The sequence below is a fragment of the Triticum dicoccoides genome, chromosome 4B (genome assembly GCF_002162155.2).
Source record: "Triticum dicoccoides isolate Atlit2015 ecotype Zavitan chromosome 4B, WEW_v2.0, whole genome shotgun sequence".
In the NCBI taxonomy this organism is placed as follows: domain Eukaryota; kingdom Viridiplantae; phylum Streptophyta; class Magnoliopsida; order Poales; family Poaceae; genus Triticum; species Triticum dicoccoides.
This window is the reverse complement of record NC_041387.1, coordinates 125,022,574-125,036,565: the sequence shown is the minus strand read 5'-3', so window position 1 is coordinate 125,036,565 and position 13,992 is coordinate 125,022,574.

Here is a 13,992-nt window from a genome sequence, read left to right as displayed (position 1 = left end):
GTAGGACTTCTTTTTTTCAAACTTAGGCGAGTACTGGACTGCATCTAAGCCCCCGAGTGAGAGGTAGACTCACCACTCGGTAGGATTTTTTATTGCTTAGGCGAGTACTGGACTACAGCTAAGCTCCCGAGTGAGAGGCAGACTCACCACTCGGTAGGATTTTTTATTACTTAGGCGAGTACAAAACTGCAGCTAAGCCCCCGAGTGAGAGGCAGACTCACCACTCAGTAGGATTTTTATTACTTAGGCGAAACAGATTCGCAGCTAAGCCTCCGAGTGAGAGGCAGGCTCGCCACTCGGTAGGATTTTTCTTTAACTTAGGCGAAACGGATTCATAGCTAAGGCACCCACTTGGGGATTTTAGAACATGCAAAAAATGAACAACAATCATTGGGAAGATTGTAAAATCATGTCTTTTGATACTCAAACTAAAAGGTATTTCTTATTACATCTCATCAGTCTAAATACTTAAGAGTAAAAAGGGCGGAGCAGTTCCGCATTCCAAGCGCGTGGCTCATCTTTATTGTGTTCGACATTGAAGAGACGATACGCTCTGTTGTGGAGCACCTTGGTGACGGTGAAAGGGCCTTCCCAAGCAGGAGCGAGCTTGTGTGGTTTCTGCTGGTCCACCCTAAGAACCAAGTCTCCTTCTTGAAATGCCCGACCCCTTACGTTTCTGGCATGGAATCGACGCAAATCTTGCTGATAAATGGTCGACCGAATCAAGGCCATGTCTCTTTCCTCTTCCAAGAGATCGACTGCATCTTGCCGAGCCTGCTCCGCTTCTTCTTCTGAGAAGATTTCAACTCGGGGCGCGTTGTGGAGCAAATCACTCGGGAGTACGGCTTTAGCTCCATAGACTAAGAAGAATGGAGTCCTTCTAGTCGACCAATTAGGAGTTGTCCTTAGTCCCCAAAGTACTGATGGGAGCTCGTCTACCCAAGCTCCTGTTGCATGCTTGAGGTCGCGCATCAAACGGGGTTTCAGTCCTTTGAGAATCAATCCATTCGCTCGCTCAGCCTGCCCATTCGACTGAGGATGAGCGACCGAAGCATAGTCGACCCATGTGCCTTGGGAAGCACAAAACGTTCTGAACTCATCAGAGTCGAAGTTTGAGCCGTTATCTATGATGATGCTGTGCGGAACACCATATCTGAATATTAGTTCCTTGATGAAACTCATAACTGTACTTGCTTCAAGGTTTTTAATGGGCTTGGCCTCGATCCATTTGGTGAACTTGTCGACTGCCACCAGCACATGAGTAAATCCGCTCCAGCCAGTCCTCAGAGGTCCAACCATGTACAATCCCCAGATAGCAAAAGGCCAAACGAGTGGGATTGTCTTCAAAGCTGATGCAGGTTTGTGAGACATGTTGGAGTAAAACTGACAGCCTTCACACTTGTCCACTATTTCCTTTGCCATCTCGTTGGCCTGTGGCCAGTAATATCCGACTCGGTATGCTTTGGCCACGATGGTCCGAGAGGACGCATGGTGACCACAGGTCCCCGAGTGAATATCATTGAGGATCATTTGGCCTTCTTCTGGCGTGATGCACTTCTGGCAGACCCCAGTTACACTTTCTCTGAACAGTTGTCCTTCTATCACGGTAAAGGCCTTAGATCGTCAGATGATCTGTCGAGCCTCTTCTTCATCCTCTGGAAGTTCTTTCCTAAGAATGTATGCGATGTACGGTACCGTCCAGTCGGTAGTGATGACCAAAACCTCCATGACTAAGTCGACCACGGCTGGGATTTCAACTTCAGTCGGATCTGTGGCACTCTTGGGCTGTGGCGACTCTTCAGTGAAAGGATCTTCCTGAACTGAAGGTGAATGAATATGTTCTAGAAACACATTGCGGGGAATGGCCTCTCTCTTTGAACCTATCTTTGCCAACTCATCTGCAGCTTGATTTTTCAATCGCGGTATATGGTGAAGCTCCAACCCTTCAAACTTCTTTTCCAGTTTTCTAACAACATTGCAATAACCAGTCATGGCTGGACTTCTGACATCCCATTCCTTTATCACTTGATTAACCACCAAATCTAAGTCGCCATATACCATAAGGCGACGGACACCGAGTGAAATGGCCATATGCAACCCATATAAAAATGCTTCATATTCTGCTTCATTATTGGAGGAATCTAAATGAATCTGGAGAACATAGTTAAGCTTGTCCCCGCAGGGAGACACCAATACTACCCCAGCACCCAATCCGTTCAGCATCTTGGAGCCATCAAAGAACATATTCCAATCTCCGAGTGAACTTGAGTCGGTGGTTGCTGCTTGATCCACTCGGCAAGGAAATCTGCGATTGCTTGGGACTTGATAGCTTTCTTTGCCTCAAACTTGATATGCAATGGAAGGAGTTCAATCGCCCACTTTGCCACTCGACCAGTTGCATCTTTGTTATTCAAAATCTTGGATAATGGTGCATCGCTGACGACTGTAATGGAGTGATCAGAGAAGTAATGTGCAACCTTCTTCATGGTCATGTATATTCCATAGACAAGCTTCTGATAATGAGGATATCATTGCTTGGATGGAGTCAAAACTTCGGAGAGATAATAAATTGGGTGGTGGACCTTGTAGGCTTTTCCATCCTCTACTCGCTCGACCATGAGTACTACGCTGACAACTTGTCTAGTGGCTGCAATATAAAGCAGTAAAGGCTCTTTGCTGATTGGCGCAGCGAGCACCGGCTGGGTGGAAAGTAGGGTTTTGAGTTCTGCAAGCGCTGCATCAGCTTCCTCAGTCCACTCAAACTTATCAGACTTCTTCATCAGTCGGTAAAGAGGCCAGGCCTTTTCACCGAGACGGGAAATGAATCGACTCAAGGCGGCCAAACAACTAATCAACTTTTGAACGTCATGCACTCGCACAAGGAGTTTCATTCGGAGGATGGTATCAACTTTTTCTGGATTAGCATTGATTCCTCGTTTGGAAACGAGAAACCGAGTAACTTTCCTTCTGGAACTCCGAACGTGCACTTTGACGGATTAAGCTTGATATCGTACCTCCTTAGGTTGGCAAAGGTTTCTGTGAGGTCAGTCAATAGGTCAGAACCTTTGCGAGACTTAACCATGATGTCATCCATGTATGCTTCCAAATTCCGACTGATTTGAGTGAGCAGGCACTTATGAATCATTCTCATGAATGTGGCTCCCACATTTTTAAGACCGAATGGCATGGTGACATGGCAAAAACACCCGAATGGGGTGATGAAGGCTGTTTTTATTTCATCGGGACCATACAGTCGGATCTGATGATACCCGGAATATGCATCTAGAAAAGACGCTCACACCCCGTAGTCGAGTCAACAATCTGATCGATGCGGGGGAGTGGGAAGTGATATTTCGGGCAGGCCCGATTGATATGCTTGAAATCAACGCACATACGAAGTGAATCGTCCTTCTTAGGGACCATGACTACATTGGCAAGCCACTCGGAGTGGTAGATCTCTCGGATGAACTCTGCTGCTAGCAGCCGAGCCACTTCTTCGCCAATCGCTTTTCTCTTCTGCATGGTGGACCACCGAAGGTGCTCTTTGACAGGTTTTGCCTTGGGGTCGACATACAAACGGTGCTCAGCTAGTCCTCTGGGTACACCCGACAGGCCAGAGGGTTTCCATGCAAAGATGTCCCAGTTCTCACGGAGGAACTGGATGGGCGCTTCTTCCTATTTGCTGTTGAGTGTTGTTGATATATGAGTCGGTGCGGTGTTGGGAGCGGTCGGGTGAATATGAATCGGGTTCGTTTCAGCAGACGACTGAAATGCAGATTCTATGGCAGGCTTCTTGGCTCGGAGCAAATCACTTGGATCTGCATTCTTCTGATACTCTTGAAGTTCAATAGCTGCCATCTGCATATCGGCAATTTTGGAACCTTTCTGTAAGCATTCCTCCGCTTTCTGTCGATTGCGAGTAACTGTAATCACGCCTTTGGGGCCAGTCATCTTCAACTTGAGGTACACGTAACATGGTCGATCCATGAAACGTGCGTATGCAGGCCTCCCCAGAATGGCATGATAAGCACTCTGGAAATCCATGACTTCAAATGTCAACTTTTCCTTACGGTAATGCTTGGAATCACCGAAAACCATGTTGAGAGCGATCTGGCCGAGTGATTCGGCTTTCTTTCTGGGGATAACACCATGGAAGCTCATATTGCTCTCGCTAAGTTTGGACATCGGAATGCCCATCCCCTTCAAGGTTTCAGCATAAAGGATATTCAGACCGCTACCACCGTCCATCAACACTTTAGTCAATCGAGTGCCTCCGACCACTAGGTCGACCACCAGTGCTTGCCTCCCGGGGGTGGCTACACGAGCAGGATGGTCTGACTAGTCGAATGTGATGGCTGTCTGAGACCATTTCAGGTACGTGGTCGTTGTCGCCGGAGCAACCATATTCACTTCTCTATTGATAACCTTCAACCGACTCTTGCTCTCAACATCAGCAAAAATCATGAGAGTTGAATTGACTTTGGGATAACCATCGTCTTCCTCTTCATCCTCATCTTTGTCCGACTCTTTCTCCTTCTCATTGGGTTGTTTCTCTCAGAACTGCTGGATCAGGAGGCGACATTGTCGAGTGGTATGCTTCGGGTAAATCAGATTACCCTCTTCATCTTTCTTCGTGTGGATGTGACATGGCAAATCCAACACATCATTTCCTGCTTGATCCTTTACCGTCTTAGTGGGCCAGGGCCCCTTAGGTTTTCCCTTAAACTTTCCTTTAGCCACTGCTGCAATCTCACCGGGTGCCGCTAGCTCGGCCTTACGCTTCTGTTTCCGACTGGAGTTACCCCCACCGGCCTCTTGGCCGACTGTTTACTCTTCCCGCTACGGAGTCGATCCTCTTCTTCTCCGTTAGCGTACCGGGAGGCTATCTCCATCATCCGAGTCAGAGTCATATCCCCAGTCCAACCGAATTTCAGGACCAACTCTCTATATTTGACACCTTCCTTGAAAGCGCACACTACTTGATGCTCTGATACATTTTCAACGGTGTGATGCAAAGTGGTCCATCTCTGAATGAATTCCCTGAAAGTCTTATTCGGCTTCTGTACATAATGCTGCAACTCGGGCAATCCTGCTGGACGCTTGCATGTGCCCTCAAAAGTTCTAACGAACACTCGAGCCAGCTCTTCCCAACTGTGAATACTGCTTGGAGTCAACTGAGTCAACCACGCTTGGGCCGACCCTTCCAACATAAGAGGGAGATGCTTCATCGCTATTTCATCATTTTCGCCTCCAATCTGCACAGCCACTCGGTAATCCTCAAGCCAGGTTTCGGGCTTGGATTCTCCAGTGAACTTACTGACTCCGGTTGCCAACCTGAGGTTGGGAGGAATCACTGCCCCCCTGATGGCTCTACTGAAACACTCTGGACCTGAAACATGCAATCTGCTGCCACTTGGACGATCTCTGCCAATGTCTTCTCTATGCGCTCTGTTCCGGTTGACCAAGCCTTGAACGAGAATGGATCTCGCATCGAAGCCTGGCTCTCTTGGGTCGACTGGAGCTCTGCGCTCGTCACTGTGACAGCGTCTGTCATCGTTCTGCCGAGGCACGTACGACGCACTCCTCGGAGGAGGCGTAGGCACTCGACAATGATTGTCGCGGTCGAACTGACGATCATACTGTCCACGGCCTTCACGCTGCAGGGGCGATCTTAGGCTATGGGACGACTGAACTGTATCCGCTACTACGGACCTGCTGTGAATCCTATTTCGCGACTGACACACTGCAGTGTTCTGCTCTCCTGCTGCCCGGAGCAAGGCCCGGATCTGCATCAACCCTCGGCTAGCCTCCGACTGGGAAGGTTGGATCGACTCTGCAATTCAGGCTGCAGCTGTGAGGTTCTGAATCGGAGTACGGTATACCTTAGGTGGAGGTGGGAAAAGCTGCCGTCGACTGGACTCAGGGACCCGCTCCCGAGCTCGCTCGTCGAGAGCACGCTGCAAGTTCTCCAGTCGAGTGTGCTCAACCCAATTAGCCAAGCGTGCCTCCTCCAAGGCCCGAGCCTCGGGGGTTTCTCCAACGATGGGCGTGTGGAGCGCATCCATGTTGCGGCAACGAAGTTCTTCCCTCTGCTGCGAAGAAAGAGGTTTGGGATGATACTCCTCATGGACTCGCGACGGATCGCCACCACCATCTTCGCCGTCTTCACGACGAAAGCCAGGTGGGCCACGCGGACCATCGACCATCAGGACTTCAGCCGCAGGGTCGCTTCTATCGCACTCGGATGCAGTCTCTACGGAGCCAGTCGACAGATCAAATAGGCCGTGGAGAGTTTCGTCGGGCTCGATTGCCGCGACTTGATGGGTGGCCGAATGCCGAGCCACCACATGTTTCACCCACCGCTGAAGCCGCGATCGACCGAATCGCTTGCGGTAGCGAACAGCAGGGAGGGAAGACACCATCGGAGCCGACTGATACTGGGTCGACGGCTGTCGAAGAAGGACACTGTGAACGCATGCGCGAAAGTGCGTCACCCCTCGGACGGGAAGTGCCTCAATGTCAAGCGGAGCTTCCTGAAGCCACGCTGAGTCGTCGGTGACGAAAGCGAGCGCGCCGAGACGGATCTCGCGGCCCTCAGCCAACTCGCCACCGGAAACCATGATGATGATCGGAAAAACTTGCAACTTCACCAATAAGTCGCTAAGACACCTCCCCCACGGTGGGCGCCAACTGTCGTGGTTCTAAGGCTAACAGTACAAAGGAGGATACGTATGCAGAGGCAAGATCTCAACTATGGTGAAGGTGTACACACGGGGTTTACGAGTTCAGGCCCTTCTTAGAGGAAGTAATAGCCCTACGTCTCGGTGGTCGATTGGATTAGATGTGTGATGTTACAGAGGGTCCGAACCCTTGTGCCAGAGGAGGAGGGTGGCTTATATAGAGTTCGCCAGGACCTTTCCCGCCCTCCATTACTAGGGAGTTAATGTACATAAAGTGGTGGTGTTATTGGTAACGCCAGCCTTAAATGCTGTTAATGACCTTAAAGACTACAGAGTGAATGCTTGTCCGTTGCACGCTGAGTGACTCCTGGTCTTCAAGAGGTCGAGTGATTCTCTAGATGGTGGAGTGACAGTAGGTAGGAAGACTCCCGAGTGACATGATGTCGAGTGGATTGCACTCGACATCTTCGACCGGGGGTCTCACGTTGCCTCTTGACCTTCATGCCTCCTTGGGTAGTGACCTTGGGTAGGACGTGTAAGTCAGGCCTATGACCCTACCCCAGGTCTGTATCCTCATCACTATCTGCACAAAAAGATAGAAAGTAAACAGTTGCTAGTCAATAAGAATATACGAAAAATATACAAAATGAAAAGAAGCATCTTAATTATGTTCATGGCAATCACGCAAGGACAGTCGAAATTTTAAAACGTCAGCAATGCTTCATGTTACCAGAAGCATTACGATCAACAATGAGATTCCTCAAATATGGGATTACTTTAATGGTGGCATTGCTTGTTTACCAGACACAGTAAATCAACAACAGCTAAAGAGTTGGTTTAAGGGCATGGGACCGTGGGGACACCAGGACACTCAGCAGCGTAAAGGAGCAACTTAATTATCATACTGGGGAAAAACAGCAGGAGTGCCATTTGTAACACAGTTTAATTGCATCTTATCACTAGAGGCATTATATTAACAATAACACTGGTTAGACATGTCCCTAAGGTAACAGTGTGATCGCTTCATTTTACATGCGCCCTTACATTAACAATAGCAAAGGGTTGGTATAAGGACATGAGATAGTGGACGCATCAACACAATGTATCTACAAGGAGGCATAAAGTGCTGATGCCAAGTTTGTTCATGCTATGTGAGGGCAGCAAACCGAATCCTGGAGACCTTGTACTATGTGAGGGCGGCAAATCTAATCCTGGAGACCTTTTACTATGTGAGGGCAGCAAATCTAATCCTGGTGACCTTTTACTATGTTAGGGCAGCAAATCTAATCCCGGAGACCTTTTACTATGTGAGGACAGCAAATCTAATCCTGAGACCTTTTACTATGTGAGGGCAGCAAATCTAATCCTGGAGACCTTTTACTATGTGATGGCAGCAAATCTAATCCTGGACATACTCTGTTGACTTGTCCACCAGCCACCACTTTCTATCCCTTTTTTCAACCAATAATAGATTTGTTCCTTATCCAGTTTGTACTGCGTTTTCCCATTATTTCCCTTTTCAACCAAGAGACCGCTTGGGTATCCGGTCTCTACTACTTTTACCATATTATTTCCTCTTTGAATCAAGTCCAAGATTCATGCTACAACTTTCCCCCTTTCTTCCTTGTTTGAACAAAGCCCTAGATTCGAATGCATGAAGTAGCTTTACCTCTAATAATACTAAAAATTTAGGTGGCTTTGGAAGAGCTGATGGGAGTAGAAAAAGATGCACATGCAGACACGTGGGGAGCTGGGGCAGTAGAGCAAGGCTGCTTTCGAAGAACTTATACCCGAGGGTCGCCGGGATGTCGACGGCGGCAGGTCGAATCTGCGGATAATACGGCAGGGAGGAAGAAGGGTCGGAGGACCTCCCGAGTCGGCGCTGTGTCGGAGAGAACGACACGGGCAGAGGATCAGGCCCCTCCGGCAGCTGTGGGTTTCCTTCCTCGGTGGTGATGACTGCGTGAACGATGCACCTTTTAGTCCTCTACACACACCGGCCGAAGGGATCCGGCCGGATCTGTGACCAGCGGTGAGCAGAGAGAAAATGTCGCTACCGCTATTTTGTTTATATCTGGAGAGGATGAGAGAATGAAGAGAGCAACCCTAGTAAAGCAAGCTCTAAGGCCCCTGTGTACATATATAGTGGAGTGATTATCTTTTTTCTCTCCACAACAAGCGTTTCAATTTGTGTACGTGGCATTAGAGAAAAGAAACTCTCTATTTAAGGTGACTACTGTACGACTCCTAGTTACTACTAGTAGTACTACAATATTGTTCACTTGTGCTCCCTGCCCCTCCATTCATTGAACAACCCCACGGGTGAATAAACATACAATAAGTATTGTATTTATATAGAACGAACAAGCTCGAACTATTTTCGTGTAGTTAAAAGTGGAGGGCGGGGCTTTTCCCGGGAAGTACGCATGGCAGTTTTCGGGTAGGCGGTTTGACAGAGAGGCGAGGAGGGTGAGCGAGTGGCGGATTCTCAAACATACTGCTGGAAAGGTCAGGCTGTGCGATTTGACAGTGCGTTACTGCTGGAAAGACTTGTGATATGACCACTCACTATAGTCATGAATTACTGGCGCTCTGACCGGGGTGATGCCCCCCTTCCGTTCCGCGCGCTAATCTGGTGCATGACATGTCGACCCGGATGCTGGCTCTCCCACATGTCGGAGTAGTAAGAAGGAGCAAAGAATGATGCGGTATATACTAGTAGTACTACTACTCAGGTCGGAGGAGTGCGAACCACGGCAGCCCAGTGAACCAGCAGTGCGAACCATGGCAGCCCAGTGAACCAGCAGTGCGAACCACGGTAGCCCAGTGAACCAGCAGTAGAAAATAATGTGGTGATATGGCCATAAAGAACAATGTGCTACGGACCACACTGTAGCATGTACAGTAACACTCCTCTTTGTTTGGATCCCTGAGTTAGAGCTAGTTTGGGTTGAAATAGCCTCAAATTATCGAAACAAGAGGGGTTAGTTTGAGCTAGTTTTCTCTAACTCAGCTAAAAAAACTAGCCCGGTGGAGAGGTTCTAATTTGGTTAGTTATCCTTGGGCCCACTAAAAGAGAACTAAAAAAATCTCCCCTGCCCGCACCATATCACTCCCCCCTCTCGCACGACTCCTCTCTGTTCCCCATAGGGCCGCCCGCCCAAGCGCCGCTTGCTCTCTCTTTCCTCCGGCCGCCCTCTCCTTCCAGCCTTTGCCGCCCTACTCTGTCCACCCTCTCCCTCCGGCCTACGAAGGTCGCCCCGCTCCCCCTTCACCAGTCTTTTTTCTCCCTCTGTCGTGTGCGGCAGCGGCGCATCTACCAGGGAGGTCGCGAGAGAGGTGAGTTTGTTCGTTCCTTCTCTGTCTCACGGCCATATCATTGATCTTGCTTGCTCTAGCGCTAATTCTGATTTGGAAAAGTAGATCCTGATCAAACTTGGTATAGATTTGTGGTGCACGCATGGAATTGTTTGATGCTGCTTGAGGAGGTAATAAATCTTTCTAGAGGCCCAAAGATTCAGTTCACCTTTCTAGGTATTTCAATTTCAGGCTTGCATTATTTCTAGAGGCCCAAAGATTTAGTTCACCTTTCTAGGTATTTCAGTTTCAGGCTTGCATTATTTCTAGAGGCCCAAAGATTCAGTTCACCTTTCTAGGTATTTTAGTTATAGGCTTGCATTATTTCGAGAGGCCCAAAGATTAAGTTCCCAGTCGGCGACAAGCGACCCTTCTACCCATGCCGGTGTTGACCTCAACTCGCAAGGGCCAGCGTCGGAGGGGTTCCTGGGGCTTGGGCTCTACAGAGCCTTCCTCCAGAGCGACGATGGCGAGCTCCTCCCTCGGTGCGTTAGGGGCTCCGGGCTCTCCCTCCCTATCGTGAATGACTTCCGTGATGAGTTAGCTCATGCTTTGTTTCATGAAGTGTTTTTTTATTTTGTAACGCTTGATTGATGACTTGTATGTTTAAGTGGGATATCTCATTTGTATGGACAAAGTAAAAATTATCATGTTTTACATGCTTGATTTGTATAGATGGTTCGTTTATGTCAATTGTGAGCGGGAGGAGGCCACAGAAGAGCCGGCCACACCAAATCCAGCAGGAAATAGGGTCCAAAGTAGTCAAATGATTGAGAAAGAGCATTTATTGTCAATCTAACCCTGCCATCCATACACCTCTTTGGTTTAGAATTAGTTCAGGGTTAGAATCTAACTCTAACCTCTAACTAAGTTAGAGTTCTCCTCGTCTCAGTTCATCGCCATCATACTTCCCCATTCCTGTGTTTTCAGTATCCTTCGAATCAAAGAGGCCCTTTTTTGCGGGAAAAATCAAAGAGGCCCTTAGACTGGTTTAGGTTCGGTCATTTTTTTATAAACGTGTTATGTCCAAAATTTAATGAACGTGCTCCGGTTTCTACGAAAATAATCCGGTTTCATGTAGTAATTCATTCATTTATTTATTCTTCTGCGGGGGTTTGCATATAATTCGTGAGGTCTGAAATGTAAAGTACCCCGACATATGCTCCGAGTCGTGCATGCACTACGACCCAGATGCTCTGTGTCCCACATGTCGGTGAATGGGAGCATGTGGAAATAGCCTAGGAGTACATATAGGAGGATAAATGCATGAAAAAATATGTACTATGAAGCGTAGCTAGGGTTCGAAAAGGAGACCTAAAGTGATGACAACTATAGGTCGCACGCACCCAACTAGTGGTACTAGACATACGACTAATTTTTCCCTAAAAAAATAAAAATAGGCACGAGTGCTTAGTACTCCTATTCTATAAACACGAGTCCCATCTAACAATAGCGTCCATGCTACAGCTAGCTCTCCTCCCTTGTTTCTCTCCTAATTCTAAACTCAGCCGACGCCCGGTGGGCGGGGTGGGTTTGCTCAACTGCGGCCCCACCTCACAGTGAAAACGTTACGAATGGAATAAAAATGCCATATACTCCCTCCGTTCCTAAATATAAGCCTTTTTAGATACTATTTCAAATGGAATACATCATACATATGTATGTAGACATAGTTTAGAGTGTAGATTCACTCATTTTGCTCCGTATGTAGTAGTCACTTGCTGGAATCTTTAGAAAGACTTATATTTGGGAACGGAGGGAATACTATACTAATAAAACATTAAGGCCACGAGGCGATGTCGTGCTGGTTACAGGAGGCAAGAAGAAGAGATGCATCCATCGACGACGTCCACTTCCTCGACTCAGGGCGCCAACCCACCGAACGGCACCTAAGTAGGCGCGGCTTTCGTGGCCAGATCGACGTGCTTCTGAACAATGGCGTCCAAAGATTCCAGCCGCTGGAAGAAGGCCAACGTATTTCTATCCTCGCTTGCCTTGTAGTGGCCTATGTAGACGATTTCCTCGTAGACGTGGATGTGCAGATCGATGGTTTCTTGCATGGCGATACGCTGCGCGGCGAGTGCGGCCTCGAGGTGCACATTCTTTGTCGCGACCTCCGGCACCTGCAGGGCCACCAGGGCTTGAAAGAGTTCGTCACCATGGAGGCTGATGAGGGTGGCAGGCAATGAGGAGCCTGGGCGCGCGGGCTGGAGTAGTACGGCAAGGTCGTCCGCGCGCTTCTTGACGGCGGTGAACTTGCGGATGCAGTTGACCATCATGTCGTCCGTGCGAGAGGCGAAGCCAGCGTCGGTAAGGGCTACGATGCCGGTGGTCGCCAGCATCGTATGGAAACGTTGCACGGTGCGGGGCCGCAGGCCGACGCCTTGGATAATTTGGCATAGCCGACTGCCGCTCGCGTCCATCGCCTCCATAGGTGCTTGTTGTTTTGGTCACTTGGTCTTGGATTGGAGTGAGCAGTGTTGCGCAGGGACTTGGGAGTAGATGGATTGGAGTGGTGGGGCGCCTTTATTATATGAGAGTCCAAACTCTGTTGCATTCACATTGTGCTGGCTCTATTCTGCTTCTCCAATTAATTCCCTCTGCATGTAATTGAGGATGCATCATTGACCGTTCAACGTCTCGAGAACCGCTAACCCTATCTCTCCTTGGCATTCAAGCACCTATGGACCCGTCGACGACGAGGTGCCGATGGTGACTTCGTAAATTTCAAGATGATAGTGTCGTGCGTGTGTGCGTTCATCGGGATGAGTGTATGCACGTGTATATGATCGCTTGCGTCTGTACTGTGTCAAAAAAACGTAAATGCGTGTCAAAAAGAGACTAGTCAGTATACTCAATATTGTGCACCTCGGAGAGGAAAACGGTAGAACTAGTACGTATTTATTTACGGTGCAAATTCACTCATTTTGCTCCATATGTACTCCGTCTCGGTGTAGTATAGTCACTTGTTGAAATCTCTAGAACGGCAAATACTCCTTTCTGGTTTACAGGGCTATACTAGCAAGTAGTTGTACGTACTAGTACAATAGTGGGCTCACATAGCAATTTTGTCTCATGCAAGAGCCTGGCTATATGCGTGCTCCAATGTTCGCAACTGCAACGTTCGGTTTGCGCTTGGCTCTTAGCCTCTTCGAGAAAATGAACAATGATGTTACTACTACTGCTTCTATAGTGTCGAATCCACTACTGCATGTCCGTCCATCGTGAGTGGGACAGATAGCTTGTAAGTACTACTAAGCAAAAGCCTGTCCTCATTTGCGAGCAACCGCGCGCATGGGCGAGGGAGAAGGCGTGTAGTAGTAAAATCAAGCTTCTCCTTGTTGTACGAGTTGACGCGACACATCATAGCACTGGCCCCACATGCTTGCCTCTAAACTTGGCTGAAAGACCCGCAGTGTACAATATATTTGCTGCAACCTCTAACATTTACCCACCACAAATTAACATATATGTGGTCGTATGCATCGTTCTGATGCAGAGGCCGGGAGTCCCCCCTTTTTGAAAAAAACAAATTAAAATATATATTCCTGTCTTGACCAGATGAGCGTGCAAACTACAATCACCAGGGTGACAGGTAGGGCCAGAAGACTATTTTAATTTTTTTAAAACTTCGAGACGACCACATAGCATGGAGCCGACCCCAACGATTTTAAGCTTACAAGCACGGTACATGCTATCCTATACTACTCTACACATGAAACTGCCACACGAGCGTCCGGGCTGCGCTTGGCTCTTCGCCTCTTCGGGAAGTCGAACAATGATGGAGTACTACTGCACTGGAGGAGTACTATAGTACACTTCTAGCCATCTGACACCGACTGAACTGCTGCATGTCCATCGTGTGCGGGAGGGAGAGCGTATAGCGAAAGCTTCTCCTAGTCTTTCCAGCCACCACGCTCATGGGCGAGGGAGGGACGCTCCTGCCTTTGCGTGT